The sequence below is a fragment of the Triticum urartu genome, chromosome 4A (genome assembly GCF_056163025.1).
Source record: "Triticum urartu cultivar PI428250 chromosome 4A, HENAU_Tu73, whole genome shotgun sequence".
Taxonomy (NCBI): domain Eukaryota; kingdom Viridiplantae; phylum Streptophyta; class Magnoliopsida; order Poales; family Poaceae; genus Triticum; species Triticum urartu.
The window spans coordinates 24,363,880-24,388,309 of record NC_141876.1 but is presented as its reverse complement, the minus strand read 5'-3'; positions in this window follow the sequence as shown (position 1 = coordinate 24,388,309).

Sequence of the window (24,430 nt, the reverse complement as noted above, 5' to 3'; positions counted from 1 at the left end):
TAGACAACGGTGAACCTTCGAACTATGAAGAAGCGATGGCGGGCCCGGATTCCGATAAATGGCTAGAAGCCATGAAATCCGAGATAGGATCCATGTATGAAAACGAAGTATGGACTTTGACTGACTTGCCCGTTGAGCAGCGAGCCATAGAAAATAAATGGATCTTTAAGAAGAAGACAGACGCGGATGGTAATGTGACCATCTATAAAGCTCGCCTTGTCGATAAGGGTTATCGACAAGTTCAAGGGGTTGACTACGATGAGACTTTCTCACCGGTAGCGAAGCTAAAGTCCGTCCGAATCATGTTAGCAATTGCCGCATTCTATGATTATGAGATATGGCAAATGGACGTCAAAATGGCATTCCTTAATGGTTTCCTTAAGGAAGAATTGTATATGATGCAGCCGGAAGGTTTTGTCGATCCTAAGAATCCTCGATTTATGGGCTGGTGCAAGCATCTCGGAGTTGGAACATTCACTTTGATGAGATGATCAAAGCATTTGGGTTTACGCAGACTTATGGAGAAGCCTGCGTTTACAAGAAAGTGAGTGGGAGCTCTGTAGCATTTCTCATATTATATGTAGATGACATACTTTTGATGGGAAATGATATAGAACTCTTGGACAGCATTAAGGCCTACTTGAATAAAAGTTTTTCAATGAAGGACCTTGGAGAAGCTGCTTATATATTAGGCATCAAGATCTACAGAGATAGATCAAGACGCCTCATAGGTCTTTCACAAAGCACATACCTTGATAAGATATTGAAGAAGTTCAATATGGATCAGTCTAAGAAGGGGTTCTTGCCTGTGTTGCAAGGTGTGAAATTGAGCTCAGCTCAATGTCCGACCACGGCAGAAGATATAGAAGAGATGAGTGGCATCCCCTATGCCTCAGCCATAGGTTCTATTATGTATGCCATGCTGTGTACCAGACCTGATGTAAACCTTGCCGTAAGTTTGGTAGGTAGGTACCAAAGTAATCCCGACAAGGAACACTGGACAGCGGTCAAGAATATCCTGAAGTACCTGAAAAGGACTAAGGAAATGTTTCTCGTTTATGGAGGTGACGAAGAGCTCGTCGTAAAAGGTTATGTCGACGCTAGCTTCGACACAGATCTGGATGACTCTAAGTCACAAACCGGATACGTGTATATTTTGAATGGAGGGGCAGTAAGCTGGTGCAGTTGCAAGCAGAGCATCATGGCGGGATCTACATGTGAAGCGGAGTACATGGCAGCCTCGGAGGCAGCACATGAAGCAATTTGGGTGAAGGAGTTCATCACCGACCTAGGAGTCATACCCAATGCGTCGGGGCCAATCAAACTCTTCTGTGACAACACTGGAGCTATTGCACTTGCCAAGGAGCCCAGGTTTCACAAGAAGATGAGGCACATCAAGCGTCGCTTCAACTCCATTCGTGAAAATGTTCAAGATGGAGACATAGATATTTTTAATGTACATACGGACCTGAATATAGTAGATCCGTTGACTAAACCTCTCCCTAGAGCAAAACATGATCAACACCAGAATTCCATGGGTGTTCGATTCATCACATGTAACTAGATTATTGACTCTAGTGCAAGTGGGAGACTATTGGAAATATGCCCTAGAGGCAATAATAAAAGCATTATTATTATATTTCCTTGTTCATGATAATTGTCTTTATTCATGCTATAATTGTGTTATCCGGAAATCGTAATACATGTGTGAATAATAGACACCAACATGTCCCTAGTAAGCCTCTAGTTGACTAGCTCATTGATCAACAGATAGTCATGGTTTCCTGACTATGGACATTGGATGTCATTGATAATGAGATCACATCATTAGGAGAATGATGTGATGGACAAGACCCAATCCTAAACATAGCATAAGATCATATAGTTCGTTTGCTAGAGTTTTCCAATGTCAAGTATCTTTTCCTTAGACCATGAGATCGTGTAACTCCCGGATAACGTAGGAGTGATTTGGGTGTGCCAAATGTCACAACGTAACTGGGTGACTATAAAGGTATACTACGGGTATCTCCGAAAGTGTCTGTTGGGTTGACACGGATCAAGACTAGGATTTGTCACTCCGTATGACGGAGAGGTATCACTGGGCCCACTCGGTAATGCATCATCATAATGAGCTCAAAGTGACCAAGTGTCTGGTCATGGGATCATGCATTACGGTACGAGTAAAGTGACTTGCCGGTAACGAGATTGAACGAGGTATTGGGATACCGACGGTCGGATCTCGGGCAAGTAACATACCGATTGACAAAGGGAATTGTATGCGGGGTTGCTTGAATCCTCGACATCGTGGTTCATCCGATGAGATCATCGAGGAGCATGTGGGAGCCAACATGGGTATCCAGATCCCGCTATTGGTTATTGGCCGGAGAGTCGTCTCGGTCATGTCTACATGTCTCCCGAACCCATAGGGTCTACACACTTAAGGTTCGGTGACGCTAGGGTTGTAGGGATATGTATATGCAGTAATACGAATGTTGTTCGGAGTCCCGGATGAGATCCCGGACGTCACGAGGAGTTCCGGAATGGTCCGGAGGTAAAGAATTATATATAGGAAGTGCTATTTCGGGCATCAGGACAAGTTTCGGGGTCACCGGTATTGTACCGGGACCACCGGAAGGGTCCCGGGGGTCCACCGGGTAGGGCCACCTGCCCCGGGGGTCCACATGGGCTGTAGGGGGTGTGCCTTGGCCTATATGGGCCAAGGGCACCAGCCCCAAGAGGCCCATGCGCCTAGGGTTCAAGGAAGGGAAGAGTCCCAAAGGGGGAAGGCACCTCCTAGGTGCCTTGGGGAGGAGGGATTCCTCCCTGGGCCGCACCCCCCTAGGAGATTGGATCTCCTAGGGCCGGCGCCCCCCCTTGGACTCCCTATATATAGTGGGGAAAGGAGGGCCTCTCACAACACGCCTTTGGTGCCTCCCTCTCCCTCTCCAACACATCCTGCTCTTCCATAGTGCTTAGCGAAGCCCTGCCGGAGTACTGCAGCTCCATCACCACCACGCCGTCGTGCTGCTGTTGGAGCCATCTCCCTCAACGTCTCCTTCCCCCTTGCTGGATCAAGAAGAAGTTGATGTTATGCTGACCATACGTGTGTTGAACGCGGAGGTGCCGTCCGTTCGGCGCTAGGATCTCCGGTGATTTGGATCACGTCGAGTACGACTTCCTCATCCCCGTTCTTTGAACGCTTCCGCGCGTGATCTACAAAGGTATGTAGATGCAATCCAATCACTCATTGCTAGATGAACTCATAGATGGATCTTGGTGAAACCGTAGGAAAATTTTGTTTTCTGCAACGTTACCCAACAAATTGTGTTTCAGAATGGGTCCTTGTTTAAAGAATACTTCATCTATTTCCCTTCTTTCATTCATAAACATATCATTCTCATGGTCTAGCAAATATTGTTCTAAAGGATCATTAGGAGGCACAACAATAGAAGCAAGACAAATAATTTCATCTTTGCTAGGCAATTCTTCATCACGGGGTTGTCTATGAAATTTAGAAAAATTAAACTCATGAGAAATAACAACCAAACCAGTAGTAACAACATCCTTCTTTCAATCTATCTTAGCATTAACAGTATTCAAGAAGGGTCTACCAAATATAATGGGACAAAAGCTATCTTGAGGGAACCAAGAATAAGGAAATCAGCAGGATATTTAGCCTTCCCACACAAGACTTCAATGTCTCTAACAATCCCAATTGGTGAAATAGTATCTCTATTAGCAAGCTTAATGGTAACATCGATATCTTCTATCTCAGCTGGTGCAATATCATGCATAATTTCTTTGTATAAGGAAATAGGTATTGCACGGGCACTAGCACCCATATCACACAAGCCATGATAACAATGATCTCCTATTTTAACAGAAATAGGCATGCCTATAAAAGGTCTATGTTTATCCTTAGCACCTGGCTTAGCAATTCTAGCCGTTTCTTCACAGAAATAAATAACCTGCCCATCAATATTATCGGCCAAGAGATCTTTAACCATAGCAATATTAGGTTCAACTTTAACTTGCTCAGGGGGTTTGTGTGTCCTAATATTACTTTCGTTGACTACAGTTGAAACTTTAGCATGATCCTTTATTCTAATAGGGAAAGGTGGTTTCTCAACATAAGAAGTAGGAACAACAGGATCATTATAAGTGATAGTCTTTCCTTCAACTTTAATAGGTGCAACTACTTTTGTTTCAATGGGAGGATTATATTTAAACTACTTCTCCTTAGGGAGATCAACATGAGTAGCAAATGATTCACATAAAGAAGCTACTATCTCAGAGTCAAGTCCATATTTAGTGCTAAATTACGGAAAACATCGGTATCCATAAAAGATTTAACACAATAAAACTTACGTGTTATACCTGACTCCTTACCTTCACCGAGATACCAATCTTCAGAGTTGCATTTAATTATCTCCAATAAATTCCATTTGAATTCAATAGTCTTCATCATAAAGGAACCAGTACAAGAAGTATCGAGCATGGAGCGATTGTTGTCAGAAAGCCGAGCATAAAAGTTTTGAATAATCATTTCTCTTGAGAGATCATGATTGGGGCATGAATATAACATTGACTTAAGCCTCCCACCAAGCTTGAGCGATGCTTTCTCCTCTGCGAGGCCAAAAATTATATATATAATTACGATCACGATGAACAAGATGCATAGGATAAAACTTCTGATGGAATTCCAATTTCAACCGTTTGTAGTCCCATGATCCCATATCATCACATAGCCTATACCATGTCAATGCATCTCCCTTCAAAGATAAAGGGAAGACCTTCTTCTTGATAACATCATCGGGCATACCCGCAAGCTTAAATAATCCACAAACTCCATCCACATAGATTAAGTGTAAGTCGGGATGCAATGTTCCATCTCCTACAAAAGGATTAGCTAGCAGTTTCTCTATCATACTCGAAGGAATTTCAAAGTAAACATTTTTAGTAGGTTCAGTAGGTTGAGGAGCAACTATTTGCTCTACCGGTCGGGGTGAAGATACCCCGAACAAGCCCCTCAAAGGATTACTTTCCATAGTAACAAGTGACAGTAAATTTCAGCACACTATATAAATTTTTCCTTACCAAATTCCACCTACCAAAGGCGCTTCACTCCCCGGCAACGATGCTAGAAAAGATTCTTGATGACCCACAAGTATAGGGGATCTATCGTAGTCCTTTCGATAAGTAAGAGTGTCGAACCCAACGAGGAGCAGAAGGAAATGGTAAGCGGTTTTCAGCAATGTATCCTCTGTAAGCACTGAAATTATCGGCAACAGATAGTTTTGTGATAAGGTAATTGGTAACGAGTAGCAAGTAATAAAAGTAAATAAGGTGCAGCAAGATAGCCCAATCCTTTTTGTAGCAAAGGACAAGCCTGGACAAACTCTTATATGAAGTAAAGTGCTCCCGAGGACACATGGGAATTATCGTCAAGCTAGTTTTCATCACGTTCTTATGATTCGCGTTCGGTACTTTGATAATTTGATATGTTGGTGGACCGGAGCTTGGGTGCTGTCCTTACTTGGACAAGCATCCCACTTATGATTAACCCCCATTGCAAGCATCCGCAACTACAACAGAAGTATTAAGGTAAACCTAACCATAGCATGAAACATATGGATCCAAATCAGCCCCTTACGAAGCAACGCATAAACTAGGGTTTAAGCTTCTGTCACTCTAGCAACCCATCATCTACTTATTACTTACCAATGCCTCCCTCTAGGCCCAAACAATGGTGAAGTGTCATGTAGTCGACCTTCACATGACACCACTAGAGGGATGACAACATACATCTCATCAAAATATCGAACGAATACCAAATTCACATGACTACTAATAGCAAGACTTCTCCCATGTCCTCAGGAACAAATGTAACTACTCACAAAGCATATTCATGTTCATAATCAGAGGGGTATTAATATGCGTAATGGATCTAAGCATATGATCTTCCACCAAGTAAGCCAACTAGCATCAACTATAAGGAGTAATCAACACTACTAGCAACCCACAGGTACCAATCTGAGGTTTGGATACAAAGATTGGATACAAGAGATGAACTAGGGTTTGAGATGAGATGGTGCTGGTGAAGATGTTGATGGAGATTGACCCCCTCCCGATGAGACGATCGTTGGTGATGACGATGGTGATGATTTCCCCCTCCCGGAGGGAAGTGTCCCCGGCAGAACAGCTCTGCCAGAGCCATAGATTGGTTCCGCCAAGGTTCCGCCTCATGGTGGCGGAGTCTCGTCCCGAAAGCTTGCTTATGATTTTTTCCTCGACGAAAGACTCCATATAGGAGAAGATGGGCATCGGAGGACCACCAAGGGGCCCACGAGGCAGGGGCGCACCTAGGGGGTAGGGTGCGCCCCCACCCTTGTGGCTGGTAGGTGGCCCCCCTTTGGTACTTCTTGCACTCAGTATTTTTTATATATTCTGGAAATAACTTCCATGAAGTTTCAAGACTTTTGGAGCTGCGCAGAATAGGTCTCTAATATTTGCTCCTTTTCCAGCTCAGAATCCCAACTGCCGGCATTCTCCCTCTTTATGTAAACCTTGTAAAATAAGAGAGAATAGGCATAAGTATTGTGACATAATGTGTAATAACAGCCCATAAATATCGATATAAAAGCATGATGCAAAATGGACGTATCAGACCTCCATGCCATAAAGTACCTGCCCCTAAAACTCAAGGGGCCTGCATGGCACTGGCTGAACAGCCTCCTACAAAACTCTATTGGAAGCTGGGAAGACTTGGAGGACGCCTTTAGAGACAACTTCCATGGTACCTATGTTCGGCCTCCAGACACCGATGACCTTAGTCACATAGTCCAGCAAGCCGGAGAGTCATCCCGGAAACTGTGGACCAGGTTGTTAATTAAAAAGAACCAAATCATTGACTGTCCGGACGCCGAAGCCCTCAGGGCCTTTAAACACAGCGTCTGCGATGAGTGGCTCTCCTGACACCTCAGCCAAGAAAAGCCGAAGTCCATGGTGATAACCCACAAGTATAGGGGATCACAACAGTTTTCGAGGGTAGAGTATTCAACCCAAATTTATTGATTAGACACAAGGGGAGCCAAAGAATATTCTCAAGTATTAGTAGTTGAGTTGTCAATTCAACCACACCTAAAGGACTTAATATCTGCAGCAAAGTATTTAGTAGCAAAGTAGTATGGAAGTAACGGTAACGGTGGCAAAAGTAACAGTAGTAGTTTTTGTAGCAATCGTAACAGTGGCAACGGAAAAGTAACTAAGCAAAGATCAATATGTAAAAAGCTCGTAGGCAATGGATCAATGATGGATAATTATGTCTGATGCGATTACTCATGCAACAGTTATAACATAGGGTGACACAGAACTAGCTCCAGTTCATCAATGTAATGTAGGCATGTATTCTGAATATAGTCATACGTGCTTATGGAAAATAACTTGCATGCCATCCTTTGTCCTACCCTCCCGTGTCAGAGGGGTCCTATTGGAAACTAAGGGATATTAAGGCCTCCTTTTAATAGAGTACTGGACCAAAGCATTAAAACTTAGTGAATACATGAACTCCTCAAACTACGGTCATCATCGGGAGTCGTCCAGATTATTGTCACTTCGGGGTTACTGGATCATAACACATAGTAGGTGACTATTGACTTGCAAGATAGGATCAAGAACTCACATATATTCATGAAAACATAATAGGTTCAGATCTGAAATCATGGCACTCGGGCCCTAGTGACAAGCATTAAGCATAGCAAAGTCATAGCAACATCAATCTTTGAACATAATGGATACTAGGGATCAAACCCTAACAAAACTAACTAGATTACATGGTAAATCTCATCCAACCCATCACCGTCCAGCAAGCCTATGATGGGATTACTCACGCACGACGGAGAGCATCATGAAATTGGTGATGGAGGAAGGTTGATAATGATGATGGCGACGGATTCCCCTCTCCGGAGCCCCGAACGGACTCTAGATTAGCCCTCCCGATGAAGATTAGGGCTTGGCGGTGGCTCCGTATCGTAAAACGTGATGAATCCTTGTATTTGATTTTTTTTCTCCCCGAATGTGAATATATAGAGTTGGAGTTGACGTCGGTGGAGTCTCAGGGGGCCCACAAGGTAGGGGGTGTTTCCCCTGCACCCTCATGGACAGGGTGTGGGCCCCCTGATGCTGATTCTTTCGACAATATTTTTTATTAATTCCAAAACATGTCTCCGTGGATTTTCAGGTCATTCCGAGAACTTTTATTTCTGCACAAAAATAACACCACGGCAATTCTGCTGAAAACAGCGTCAGTCCGGGTTAGTTCCATTCAAATCATGCAAGTTAGAGTCCAAAACAAGGTCAAAAGTGTTTGGAAAAGTAGATACGTTGGAGACGTATCAACTCCCCCAAGCTTAAACCTTTGCTTGTCCTCAAGCAATTCAGTTGTCAAACTGAATGTGATAATGAAAAACTTTTACAAACTCTGTTTGATCTTGTTGTTGCAAATATGTAAAGCCAGCAATCAAGCTTTGAGCAAAGATTATGATCTAACCATATTCACAATAACATTTAGGTCTCATGTTTACTCATATCAATGGCATAATCAACTAGCAAGCAATAATAATAAATCTCGGATGACAACACTTTCTCAAAACAATCATAACAAGATGGTATCTCGCTATCCCTTTTTGAGCCTGCAAAACATAAATGCAGAGTACCCCTGAAGATCAAGGACTGACTAGACATTGTAATTCATGGTGGAAGAGATCCAGTCACAGTCATACTCAATGTAAATTAATAGCAATGCATGAGAATGACAACAATGCTCTCTAACTGGTGTTTTTTAATAAAAGGATGATGACTCAACATAAAGGTAAATAGATAGGCCTTTCGCAGAGGGAAGTAGCGATTTGCAGAGGTGCCAGAGCTCGAGTTTTGAAACAGAGATAAATAATATTTTGACTGGTATACTTTCATTGTCAACATAACAACCAAGAGATCTCGATATCTTCCATGCTACACACATGATAGGCGGTTTCCAAACAGAATGGTAAAGTTTATACTCCCCCACCACCAACAAACATCAATCCATGGCTTGTCCAAAACAACGGGTGCCTCCAACTAACAACAATCCTAGGGGAGTTTTGTTTGCAATTATTTTGATTTGAGCATGGGACTGGGCATCCCGTTTACCAGCCATTTTCTCATGAGTGATGAGCAGAGTCCACTCATTGTGAGAATAACCCACCTAGCGTGGAAGATATAGATAGCCCTAGTTGATACATGAGGTATTCGAGCATACAAAACAGAATTTCATTTGAAGATTTATAGTTTGGCACATACAAATTTACTTGGAACAGCAGGTAAGTACCGCTTATAGGAAGGTATGGTGGACTCATATGGAATAACTTTGGGGTTTATGGAAGTGGATGCACATGCAGTATTCCCGCTTAGTACAAGTGAAGGCTAGAAAGAGACTGGGAAACAACTAACTAGGGAGCGACAACAGTCGTGAACATGCATTAAGAGTAATCAACAATGAGTGCAAGCATGAGTAGGATATAAATCACCATGAACATAAATATCATGGAGGCTACGTTGATTTTGTTTCAACTACATGCGTGAACATGTGCCAAGTCAAGCCACTCGAATCATTCAAAGGAGGATACCACCCTATCATACCACATCACAACAATTTTAATAGCATGTTGGCACGCAAGGTAAACCATTATAAACTCCTAGCTAATTAAGCATGGCATGGGCAACTATAATCACTAATTGTCATTGCAAACATGTTTCATTCATAATAGGCTGAATCAGGAAAGATGAACTAATCATATTTACGAAAACAAGATAGGTCGAATTCATACCAACTTCTCTCATCTCAATCAGTCCATCATATATCGTCATTATTGCCTTTCACTCGCACGACCGAACGGTGTGGATAATAATAATAGTGCACGTGCTTTGGACTAAGCTAGAATCTACAAGCATTTAATACAAGGGAGAAGGCAAGGTAATATGGGCTCTTGGTTAAATCAACAATAATGCATATGAGAGCCACTCAACATTTTCATCATGGTCTTCTCCTCTTGACCCCCAAAGAATAAGAAAATAAATAAATTATTTAAACGGGAAAGCTCCCAACAAGCAAAAGAAGAACGAGAAATCTTTTTGGGCTTTCTTTTAATTACTACTGCTATAGGCATGGAAAGTAAACTAGCTAAAAGCTACAACTAATTTTTTTGTTTTTTCTTAAGGTTTTTCAAACACACAAGAAGAAGGCTTAGAAAAGAAAATAAACTAGCATGGATAGTACAATGAAAAAGTATGAGCACCGACAACTCGCATGAGTGTGTGAACATGAATGTAATGTCGGTGAGAAATACGTACTCCCCCAAGCTTAGGCTTTTGGCCTAAGTTGGTCTATGGACACTGCTGGCCTGGTGGATATCCAAAGTTGTAGCTGGTGTCGTACTGAGATGCAGCAGCTATTGCTTGAAGAGCTGCAGCTTGGAGGCGAGCTGCCTCCGTCCTCCTCTCGTACTCGTTTGCGTCCTCCCTGGTTATAACATATCTCCTTTTTGCCTAAAAGTTAAAGAAAGTAGGAGCAAGGAGGGCAACATGGATAGTGCGATGTCTGTCAAAGATTAGTCAGTACTGAAGGAACTGTTCGTTCCTCTCAAGAAACTGATGGCGAACCATAGCATTATAATCTAGATAAGCAGGAGGTAGCTCTATATCATTTCCATGTACATTAAGATAATTAGCTACACGAGTTGCATAAATTCCACCAAACAAATCTCCACTTACACCATTAAGATGCAACCTTCGCGCAACAATGGCCCCCAAGTTATATTGTTTATCTCCTAATACCACACTTTTGAGGACACAAATATTTGGAACGCACATGTCACAAGCCTCATCTTTACCATTAATGCATCTACCAATAAAGAGAGAAAAATAATGTATGGAAGGGAAATGAATGCTCCCTATGGCGGCTTGTGTGATTTCCCTAGATTCCCCCACAGTGATACTAGCAAGAAAGTCTTTATATTCAGATTTGTTAGGTTCACTAACATTGCCCCACTACGGGAGTTTACAAGCAGTATTAAAATCTTCTAGCTCCATGGTATATGATTTATCATAAAGATCAAATAAAACAGTGTGAGAATTGCGCGATGATGTAAATTTAAACCTCCTCACAAAGGAATTAGTTAGATAGTGGTACTGCCGGCACTTATCTGACACGAAGTCCTCAAGATCAGCATTACGCATATACGCGTCAAATTCATCCATGATTCCTTCCTGGACCATAAATTCCTCTGACGGCCATTCACAAGGCTGCACTTGAGCTTACCTCGGTGGTTCATCGTCCGGCTCATGTATCACGAGCCTTGGTCCTTGCTTCCTTGAGGAACCACCTTGGTACATTTTCCTAAACATTTTCTTTCTCTGAAAAAATTTCTGAAATTTTTAGTGACTCAAAATAAAAGTGAACCAAACTCAACAAAATTGATAGCAACTACTCCCTCAAGTGCCTAGAGGCAATATCATGCATTAAAACTACTTTGGACCATATAAATTTGACATTCAAGCTCAAGAACAGGGTCACCTTAGCAGCAAAAATTTGCAATAAATAAAGCACTAGAACAAAAACTAATTGGACCATTGGAGGAGTCACATACTGAAGAACAATCTCCCCTAACAGTTTTGTGAATGGAGCTTTGAGCAAGGAGATAGAAAATGGCAGCAAGATGAGCTAGAACACGGGTTTGAGCTATGGGAGGATTTTTTCTGGAGGAAGACAAAGTGAGTGGGTGCTGGAATAAGTGGAGGGGGTCCATGTGGGGTCCCATGGTGTGTTCCCAGTGCCAGTAATTCTTAAATATTCTATAAAAAATCATATATCATTTTCAGGACATTTGGAGAACTTTTATTTTCAGGGTATTTTTATTGCAAGGATAATTCAGAAAACTGACATAAATTATTATTTTTGCTTTATTTAGTCTAAATAACAGAAAGTAAAAGGAGGGTATAGAGAGTTGTGCTTTCTAACTTCATCCATCTCATTCTCATCAAAAGGAATCCACTAACAAGGTTGATCTAGTCTTGTTGACAAACCCTTTTCGAATAACATGAAACCGGTGAATTTTTGAATAACACTAGGTTACCTCAACGGGGATATGCATGTCCCCAACAATAAGAATATCACATTTCTTCTTGACAGTAGGAAGAGGGAATTCAAAACCTCCAATAGTAATCGTTGAGATTTTTCCAATAGAATTGATAATGTGGACTTGGGGTTGTTTCCTCGGAAAGTGTACTGTATGCTCATTACCATTAACATGAAAAGTGACATTGCCTTTGTTGCAATCAATAACAGCCCGTGCAGTATTCAAAAAGGGTCTACCAAGGATAATCGACATACTATCGTCCTCGGGAATATCAAGAATCACAAAGTCCGTTAAAATAGTAACATTTGCAACCACAACAAGCACATCCTCACAGATACCAACAGGTATAGCAGTTGATTTGTCGGCCATTTGCAAGGATATTTCAGTAAGTGTCAACTTATTCAAATCAAGTCTACGATATAAAGAGAGAGGCATAACACTAACACCGGGCTCCAAGATCACATAAAGCAGTTTTAACATAGTTTCTTTTAATGGAGCATGGTATAGTTGGTACTCCTGGATCTCCTAGTTTCTTAGGTATTCCACCTTTAAAAGTATAATTGGCAAGCATGGTGGAAATTTCAGCTTCCGATATCTTTCTTTTATTGTAACAATATCTTTCAAATACTTAGCATAAGGATTCATTTTAATTATATTAGTCAAATGCATACGCAAAAAGACAGGTCTAATCATTTCAACAAAGCGCTCAAAATCCTCACCATCCTTTTTATTGGATGGTTTAGGAGGAAAGGGCATGGGTTTCTGAACCCATGGTTCTCTTTCTTTACCGTGCTTCCTAGCAACGAAGTCTCTCTTATCATAATGTTGATTCTTTGATTGTGGGTTATCAAGATCAACATCAGGTTCAATCTCTACATCATTGTTATTGCTAGGTTGAGCATCATCATTAACATTATCACTAGGTTCATGTTCATTACCAGATTGTGTTTCAGCATCAGAAATAGAAATATCATTGGGATTCTCAGGTGTGTTAACAAAAGGTTCACTAGAAGCATGCAAAGTCCTATCATTTTTCTTTTTCTTCTTCTTAGAACGACTAGGTGCATCAACATTAGTTCTCTGAGAATCTTGCTCAACTCTCTTAGGGTCGCCCTCAGGATACAAAGGTTCCTGAGTCATTTTACGCCCTCTAGTCACAACTCTAACGTCATTATCATTTTTCTTATTATTTAATTCATTGAGGAAATCATCTTGTGCTTTAAGCACTTGTTCTACCTGAGTGGTAACCATAGAAGCATGTTTACTAATAACTTTAAGGTCACCTTTAACTCTAGACATATAATCACTCAAGTGTTCAACCATATAAGCATTACATTTCAATTGTCTACCAACATAAGCATTGAAGTTTTCTTATTTAACAATAAAATTAACAAACTCATCCAAGCATTGGCTAGAAGACTTATTATGAGGAATATCACCTTCATCAAATCTATAGAGAGAATTTACCTTTACTACCTGTGTCGGGTTATTAAGACCATGTATTTCTTCAATAGGTGGTAAATTCTTAACATCTTCAGCTTTAATACCCTTTTCTTTCATAGATTTCTTTGCCTCTTGCATATCTTCAGGACTAAGAAATAGAATACCCCTTTTCTTTCGAGTTGGCTTAGGGGCTGGTTCAGGAAGTGTCCAATCATTATCATTACTCAATATATTATTCAATAGCAATTCAGCTTGCTTAACAGTTCTTTCCCTGAAAACACAACCAGCACAACTATTCAGGTGGTCTCTGGAAGCATCGATTAGTCCATTATAAATGATATCATGTATTTCATTTTTCTTGAGAGGATGATCAGGCAAAGCACTAAGTAATCGGAGAAGCCTCCCCCAAGCTTTTAGGAGACTCTCTTCTTTAATTTTCACAAAATTATATATTTCCCTTAAAGCAGCTTGTTTCTTATGTGCGGGGAAATAATTAGCAGAGAAGTAATAAATCATATCCCGGGGACTACGCACACAACCAGGAGCAAGATAATTAAACCATGTTTTAGCATCACCCTTTAATGAGAATGAAAATAACTTAAGGATATAGTAGTAACGATTTTTTTCCTCATGAGTGAATAGGGTGGCTATATCATTCAATTTAGTAAGATGTGCCACAACAGTTTCCGATTCATAGCAATGAAAAGGATCAGATTCAACCAAAGTAATTAACTCAGGATCGACAGAGAAATCATAATCCTTATCAAAAATACACATAGGTGAAGTAGCAAAAGCAGGGTCATATTTCATTCTAGCATTCAAAGACTTTTCTTTCAACTTAGCTAACAGTTTCTTAAGATCATATCTATCTTTGCAAGTGAAAAGGTCTCTAGCAGTTTCTTCATCCATAACATAACCCTCAGGCACATCAGGCAATTCATATCTAGGGGGAGAATCTTCATCATCACTTTCATCGATAGTATCTGTTTCAATAATTTCATTCTCTCTAACCCAAGCAAGTTGTTCATCAAGATATTCACCTAATGGGCCAGTATTATCAAGCATAGTAGTAGTTTCATCATAAGCATCATGCATAGCAGAAGTGGCATCTCATGGGGAACGTAGTAATTTCAAAAAATTTCCTACGCACACGCAAGATCATGGTGATGCATAGCAACGAGAGGGGAGAGTGTTGTCCATGTACCCTCGTAGACCGAAAGCGGAAGCGTTAGCACAACGCGGTTGATGTAGTCATACGTCTTCATGGCCCGACCGACCAAGCACCGAAACTACAGCACCTCCGAGTTCTACCACACGTTCAGATCGATGACGATCCCCGGACTCCGATCCAGCAGAATGTCAAGGAAGAGTTCCGTCAGCATGACGGCGTGGTGACGATCTTGATGTTCTACTGTCGTAGGGCTTCGCCTAAGCACCACTACAATATTATCGAGGACTATGGTGGAGGGGGGCACCGCACACGGCTAAGAGATCAATGATCAACTGTTGTCTATGGGGTGCCCCCTGCCCCGTATATAAAGGAGCAAGGGAGGGAGGCGGCCAGCCTAGGAGGAGGGCGCTCCAAGGGGGGAGTCCTACTCCCACCGGGAGTAGGACTCCTCCTTCCATTGTTGGAGTAGGAGAGAAGGAAAGAGGGGGAGAAAAACAAGGAAAAGTGGGCTGCACCCCTTGTCCAATTCGGACCAGAGGGGGGGCGCGCGCCTCCTTCCTTTTGGCCTCTCTCCTCTATTCCCGTATGGCCAAATAAGGCCCATATACTCCCCGGCGAATTCCCGTAACTCCCCGGTACTCCGAAAAATACCTGAATCACTCGGAACCTTTCCGATGTTTGAATATAGTCGTCCAATATATCGATCTTTACGTCTCGACCATTTCGAGACTCCTCGTCATGTCCCCGATCTTATCCGGGACTCCGAACTCCTTAGGTACATTAAAACTCATAAACTCATAATATAACTGTCATCGAAACCTTAAGCGTGCGGACCCTACGGGTTCGAGAGCAATGTAGACATGACCGATACACATCTCCGGTCAATAACCAATAGCAGAACCTAGATGCTCATATTGGCTCCCACATATTCTACGAAGATCTTTATCGGTCAGACCACATAACAACATACGTTGTTCCCTTTGTCATCAGTATGTTACTTGCTCGAGATTCGATCGTCGGTATCTCAATACCTAGTTCAATCTCGTTACCGGCAAGTCTCTTTACTCGTTCCGTAATACATCATCCTGCAACTAACTCATTAGTTGCAATGCTTGCAAGGCTTAAGTGATGTGCATTACTGAGAGGGCCCAGAGATACCTTTCCGACAATCGGAGTGACAAATCCTAATCTCGAAATACGCCAACCCAACAAGTACCTTCGGAGACACCTGTAGAGCACCTTTATAATCACCCAGTTACGTTGTGACGTTTGGTAGCACACAAAGTGTTCCTCCGGTAAACGGGAGTTGCATAATCTCATAGTCATAGGAACATGTATAAGTCATGAAGAAAGCAATAGCAACAAACTAAACGATCAAGTGCTATGCTAACGGAATGGGTCAAGTCAATCACATCATTCTCCTAATGATGTGATCCCGTTAATCAAATGACAACTCATGTCTATGGTTAGGCAACATAACCATCTTTGATCAACGAGCTAGTCAAGTAGATGCATACTAGTGACACTCTGTTTGTCTATGTATTCACACATGTATTATATTTCCGGTTAATACAATTCTAGCATGAATAATAAACATTTATCATGATATAAGGAAATAAATAATAACTTTATTATTGCCTCTAGGGCATATTTCCTTTAGTCTCCCACTTGCACTAGAGTCAATAATCTAGTTCACATCGCCATCTGATTTAATACCAATAGTTCACATCACCATGTGATTAACACCTATAGTTCACATCGACATGTGACCAACACCCAAAGGGTTTACTAGAGTCAATAATCTAGTTCACATTGCTATGTGATTAACACCCAAAGAGTAGTAAGGTGTGATCATGTTTTGCTTGTGAGAGAAGTTTAGTAAACGGGTCTGCCACATTCAGATCCGTAAGTATTTTGCAAATTTCTATGTCAACAATGCTCTACACGGAGCTACTCTAGCTAATTTCTCCCACTTTCAATATGTATCCAGATTGAGATTTAGAGTCATCTGGATCAGTGTGAAAATTTGCATCGACGTAACTCTTTACGACGAACCTTTTTGTCACCTCCATAATCGAGAAACATATCCTTATTCCACTAAGGGTAATTTTGACCGTTGTCTAGTGATCTACTCCTAGATCACTATTGTACTCCCTTGCCAAACTCAGGGCAGGGTATACAATAGGTCTGGTACACAGCATGGCATACTTTATAGAACCTATGGCTGAGGCATAGGGAATGACTTTCATTTTCTCTCTATCTTCTGCCGTGGTCGGGTTTTGAGTCTTACTCAACTTCACACCTTTGTAACACAAGCAAGAACTCCTTCTTTGACTGTTCCGTTTTGAACTACTTCAAAATCTTGTCAAGGTATGTACTCATAGAAAAACTTATCAAGTGTCTTGATCTATCTCTATAGATCTTGATGCTCAATATGTAAGCAGCTTCACCGAGGTCTTTCTTTGAAAAACTCCTTTCAAACATTCCTTTATGCTTTGCAGAATAATTCTACATTATCTCCGATCAACAATATGTCATTCACATATACTTATCAGAAATGTGGTAGTGCTCCCACTCACTTTCTTGTAAATACAGGCTTCACCGCAATTCTGTATAAAACTATATGCTTTGATCAACTTATCAAAGCGTATATTCCAACTCCAAGATGCTTGCACCAGTCCATAAATGGATCGCTGGAGCTTGCATATTTTGTTAGCACCTTTAGGATTGACAAAACTTTCTGGTTGCATCATATACAACTCTTGTTTAATAAATCCATTAAGGAATGCAGTTTTGTTTATCCATTTGCCAGATTTCGTAAAATGCGGCAATTGCTAACATGATTCAGACAGACTTAAGCATAGATACGAGTGAGAAACTCTCATCGTAGTCAACACCTTGAACTTGTCGAAATTTTTTTTGCGACAATTCTAGCTTTGTAGATAGTAACACTACTATCAGCGTCTATCTTCCTCTTGAAGATCCATTTAATCTCAATGGCTCGCCGATCAATGGGCAAGTCAATCAAAGTCCATACTTTGTTCTCATACATGGATCTCATCTCAGATTTCATGGCCTCAAGCCATTTCGCGGAATCTGGGCTCATCATCGCTTCCTCATAGTTCGTAGGCTCGTCATGGTCAAGTAACATGACCTCCAGAACAGGATTACCGTACCACTCTGGTGCGGATCTCACTCTGGTTTACCTACGAGGTTCAGTAGTAACTTGATCTGAAGTTACATGATCATCATCATTAGCTTCCTCACTAATTCGTGTAGTAGTCACAGGAACAGATTTCTGTGATGAACTGCTTTCCAATAAGGGAGCAGGTACAGTTACCTCATCAAGTTCTACTTTCCTACCACTCACTTCTTTCGAGAGAAACTCCTTCTCTAGAAAGGATCCATTCTCAACAATGAATAACTTGCCTTTGGATCTGTGATAGAAGGTGTACCCAACATTTTCTTTTGGGTATCCTATGAAGAAGCACTTCTCCGATTTGGGTTTGAGCTTATCAGGTTGAAACTTTTCCACATAAGCATTGCAACCTCAAACTTTAAGAAACGACAACTTTGGTTTCTTGCCAAACCACAGTTCATACGGTGTCGCCTCAACGGATTTAGATGGTGCCTTTTTTAACGTGAATGCAGCTGTCTCTAATGCATAACCCCAAAACTATAGTGATTAATCGGTAAGAAACATCATATATTGCATTATATCCAATAATAGTACGGTTATGACATTCGGACACACCATTATGTTGTGGTGTTCCAGGTGGCATGATTTTGTGAAACTATTCCACATTGTTTTAATTGAAGACCAAACTCGTAACTCAAATATTTTACTTCTACGATCATATCGTAGAAACTTTTATTTTTGTTATGATGATTCTCCACTTCACTCTGAAATTCTTTGAACTTTTCAAATGTTTCAGACTTGTGTTTCATTAAGTAGATATACTAATATCTGCTCAAATCATCTGTGAAGATCAGAAAATAATGATACCTGCCACGAGCCTCAATATTCATCGGACCACATACATCAGTATGTATGATTTCCAACAAATCTGTTGCTCGCTCCATTGTTCCGGAGAACAGAGTCTTAGTCATCTTGCCCATGAGGCATGGTTCGCAAGCATCAACTGATTCACAATCAAGTGATTCCAAAAGCCCATCAGCATTGATTTTCTTCATGCGCTTTACACCAATATGACCTAAATGGCAGTGCCACAAATAAGTTGCACTATCATTATTAACGTTCCATCTTTCGGCTTCAATATTATGAAAATGTGTATCACCATGATCGAGATCCAACAAACCATTTTCATTGGGTGTATGACCATAGAAGGTTTTATTCATGTAAACAGAACAACAATTTATTCTCTTACTTAAATGAATAACCGTATTGCAATAAACATGATCAAATCATATTCATGCTCAACGCAAACACCAAATAACACTTATTTAGGTTCAACACTAATCACGAAAGTATAGGGAGTGTGCGATGATCATCATATCAATCTTGGAACCACTTCCAACACACATCGTCACTTCACCCTTAACTAGTCTCTGTTCATTCTGCAACTCCCGTTTCGAGTTACTACTCTTAGCAATTGAACCAGTATCAAATACCGAGGGGTTGCTATGAACACTAGTAAAATACACATCAATAATCTGTATATCAAATATACCTTTGTTCACTTTGCCATCCTTCTTATCCGCCAAATACTTGGGCAGTTCCGCTTTCAGTGACCAGTCCCTTTGCAGTAGAAGCACTTAGTCTCAGGCTTAGGACCAGACTTGGGATTCTTCACTTGAGCAGCAACTTGCTTGCCGTTCTTCTTGAAGTTCCCTTTCTTTCCCTTTGCCCTTTTCTTGAAACTAGTGGTCTTGTTAATCATCAACACTTGATGCTCTTTCTTGATTTCTACCTTCATCGATTTCATCATCATGAAAAGCTCGGGAATCATTTTCATCATCCCTTGCATACTATAGTTCATCACGAAGTTCTACTAACTTGGTGATGGTGACTAGAGAATTCTGTCAATCACTATTTTATCTGGAAGATTAACTCCCACTTGATTCAAGCGATTGTAGTACCCAGACAATCTGAACACATGCTAACTGCTTGAGCTATTCTCCTCCATCTTTTAGCTATAGAACTTGTTGGAGACTTCATATCTCTCAACTCGGGTATTTGCTTGAAATATTAACTTCAACTCCTAGAACATCCATATGATCCATGACGTTCAAAACGTCTTTGAAGTCCCGATTCTAAGTTGTTAAGCATGGTGCACTAAACTATCAAGTAGTCATCATATTGAGCTAGCCAAACGTTCATGACGTCTGCATCTGCTCCTGCAATAGGTCTACCACCTAGCGGTGCATTAAGGACATAATTCTTCTGTGCAGCAATGAGGATAAGCCTCAGATCACGGATCCAATCCGCATCATTGCTACTAACATCTTTCAACTTAGTTTTCTCTAGGAACATATCAAAAATAAAACAGGTGAGATAAACGCGAGCTATTGATCTACAACATAGATATGCTAATACTACCAGGACTAAGTTCATGATAAATTAAAGTTCAATTAATCATATTACTTAAGAACTCCCACTTAGAAAGACATCCCTCTAATCTTCTAAGTGATCACGTGATCCAAATCAACTAAACCGTAATCGATCATCACGTGAAATGGAGTAGCTTTCAATGGTGAACATCAATATGTTGATCATATCTACTATATGATTCACGCTCGACCTTTCGTCTCAGTGTTCCGAGGCCATATCTGCATATGCTAGGCTTGTCAAGTTTAACCCGACTATTCTACGTGTGCAAAACTGGCTTGCACCCGTTGTAGATGGACGTAGAGCTTATCACACCCGATCATCACGTGGTGTCTGGGCACGACGAACTTTGGCAACGGTGCATACTCAGGGAGAACACTTTTATCTTGAAATTTAGTGAGAGATCATCTTATAATGCTACCATCAATCAAAGCAAGATAAGATGCATAAAAGATAAACATCACATGCAATCAATATAAGTGATATGATATGGCCATCATCATCTTATGCTTGTGATCTCCATCTCCGAAGCACCGTCATGATCACCATCGTCACCGGCATGACACCTTGATCACCATCGTAGCATTGTTGTTGTCTCGCCAATCTTATGCTTCCATGACTATCGCTACCGCTTAGTGATAAAGTAAAGCATTACAGCGCAATTGCATTGCATACAATAAAGCAACAAGCATATGGCTCCTGCCAGTTGCCGATAACTCGGTTACAAAACATGATCATCGCATACAATAAAATTTAGCATTATGTCTTGACCATATCACATCACAACATGCCCTGCAAAAACAACTTAGACGTCCTCTACTTCGTTGTTGTAAGTTTTACGTGGCTGCTACGGGCTTTAGCAAGAACCATTCTTACCTATGCATCAAAACCACAATGATAGTTTGTCAAGTTGGTGCTGTTTTAACCTTCGCAAGGACCGGGGTAGCCACACTCGGTTCAACTAAAGTTGGAGAAACTGACACCCGCCAGCCACCTGTGTGCAAAGCACGTCGGTAGAACCAGTCTCGCGTAAGCATACGCGTAATGTCGGTCCGGGAAGCTTCATCCAACAATACCGCCGAACCAAAGTGTGACATGCTGGTAAGCAGTATGACATATATCGCCCACAACTCACTTGTGTTCTACTCATGCACAACATCAACGCATAAAACCTAGGCTCGGATGCCACTGTTGGGGAACGTAGTAATTTCAAAAAAATTCCTATGCACACACAAGATCATGGTGATGCATAGCAACGAGAGGGGAGAGTGTTCTCCACGTACCCTCGTAGACCGAAAGCGGAAGCGTTAGCACAACGTGGTTGATGTAGTCGCACGTCTTCACGATCTGACCGATCAAGCACCGAAACGACGGCACCTCCGAGTTCTAGCACACGTTCAGCTCGATGACGATCCCCGGACTCCGATCCAGCAGAATGTCGAGGAAGAGTTCTGTCAGCACGACGGCGTGGTGACGATCTTGATGTTCTACTGTCGCAGGGCTTCGCCTAAGCACCACTATAATATTATCAAGGACTACGGTGGAGGGGGGCACCGCACACGGCTAAGAGATCAATTATCAACTGTTGTCTATGGTGTGCCCCCCTGCCCCCGTATATAAAGGAGCAAGGGAGGGAGGCGGCCGGCCTAGGAGGAGGGCGCGCCAAGGGGGGAGGCCTACTCCCACCGGGAGTAGGACTCCTCCTTCCCTTGTTGGAGTAGGAGAAAAGGAAAGAGGGGGAGAGGAACAAGGGAAAGTGGGCTGCACCCCTTGTCCAATTCGGACCAGAGGGGGGCACCTCCTTCCTTTTGGCCTCTCTCCTCTATTGCCGTATGGCCCAATAAGGCCCATATACTCCCCGGCGAATTCCCATAACTCTCCGGTACTCCGAAAAATACCCAAATCACTCGGAACCTTTCCGATGTCCGAATATAGTCGTCCAATATATCGATCATTACGCCTCGACCATTTGGAGACTCCTCGTCATGTCCCCGATCTCATCCGGGACCCCGAACTCCTTCGGTACATCAAAACTCATAAACTCATAATATAATTGTCATTGAAACCTTAAGCGTGCGGACCCTACGGGTTCAAGAACAATGTAGACATGACCGAGACACGTCTCCGGTCAATAACCAATAGCGGAACCTGGATGCTCATATTGGCTCCCACATATTCTACGAAGATCTTTATCGGTCAGACCGCATAACAACATACGTTATTCCCTTTGTCATCGGTATGTTACTTGCCCGAGATTCGATCGTCGGTATCTCAATACCTAGTTCAATCTCGTTACCGGCAAGTCTCTTTACTCGTTCCGTAATACATCATCCTGCAACTAACTCATTAGTTGCAATGCTTGCAAGGCTTAAGTGATGTGAATTACTGAGAGGGCCCAGAGATACCTTTCTGACAATCAGAGCGACAAATCCTAATCTCGAAATACGCCAACCCAACAAGTACCTTCGGAGACACCTGTAGAGCACCTTTATAATCACCCAGTTACGTTGTGACGTTTGATAGCACACAAAGTGTTCCTCCGGTAAACGGGAGTTGCATAATCTCATAGTCATAGGAACATGTATAAGTCATGAAGAAAGCAATAGCAACAAACTAAACGATCAAGTGCTATGCTAACGGAATGGGTCAAGTCAATCACATCATTCTCCTAATGATGTGATCCCGTTAATCAAATGAAAACTCATGTCTATGGTTAGGAAACATAACCATCTTTGATCAACGAGCTAGTCAAGTAGAGGCATACTAGTGACACTCTGTTTGTCTATGTATTCACACATGTATGAGGTTTCCAGTTAATACAATTCTAGCATGAATAATAAACATTTATCATGATATAAGGAAATAAATAATAACTTTATTATTGCCTCTAGGGCATATTTCCTTCAGCATCATCAATAACATGCGACATATCAGAATCAATAGCAGGAGTAGGTGTCGCAAGTTTACTCAAAACAGAAGGAGAATCATGTGCGGAGCTAGATGGCAATTCCTTACCTCCCCTCTTAGTTGAGGGAAAAATCTTGGTTCTTTTATCTTTCAAGTTCCTGGTAGTGATCAACAGATATAAATCCCAATTGACTCAAAGAATAGAGCTATGCTCCCCGGCAACGGCGCCAGAAAATAGTCTTCATAACCCACAAGTATAGGGGATCGCAACAGTTTTCGAGGGTAGAGTATTCAACCCAAATTTATTGATTCGACACAAGGGGAGCCAAAGAATATTCTCAAGTATTAGCAGTTGAGTTGTCAATTCAACCACATCTGGAAAACTTAATATCTGCAGCAAAGTATTTATTAGCAAAGTAATATGATAGTAGTGGTAACAGTGGCAAAAGTAATGGTAGCAATTTTGTAGTGATTGTAACAGTGGAAACGAAAAAGTAACTAAGCAAAGATCAATATGTGAAAAGCTCGTAGGCAATGGATCAGTGATGGATAATTATGTCCGATGCGATTCCTCATGCAACAGTTATAACATAGGGTGACACAGAACTAGCTCCAGTTCATCAATGTAATGTAGGCATGTATTCCGAATATAGTCATACGTGCTTATGGAAAAGAACTTGCATGACATCTTTTGTCCTACCCTCCCGTGGCAGCGGGGTCCCATTGGAAACTAAGGGATATTAAGGCCAACTTTTAATAGAGTATCGGACCAACGCATTAACACTTAGTGAATACATGAACTCCTCAAACTACGGTCATCACCGGTAAGTATCCCAATTATTGTCACTTCGGGGTTAACGGATCATAACACATAATAGGTGACTATAGACTTGCAATATAGGATCAAGAACTCACATATATTCATGAAAACATAATAGGTTCAAATCTAAAATCATGGCACTCAGGCCCTACTGACAAGCATTAAGCATAGCAAAGTCATAGCAACATCAATCTCAAAATATAATGGATACTAGGGATCAAACCCTAACAAAACTAAGTCGATTACATGACAAATCTCATCCAACCCATCACCGTCCAGCAAGCCTACGATGGAATTACTCACGCAGGGCAATGAGCATCATAAAATTGGTGATGGAGGAAGGTTGA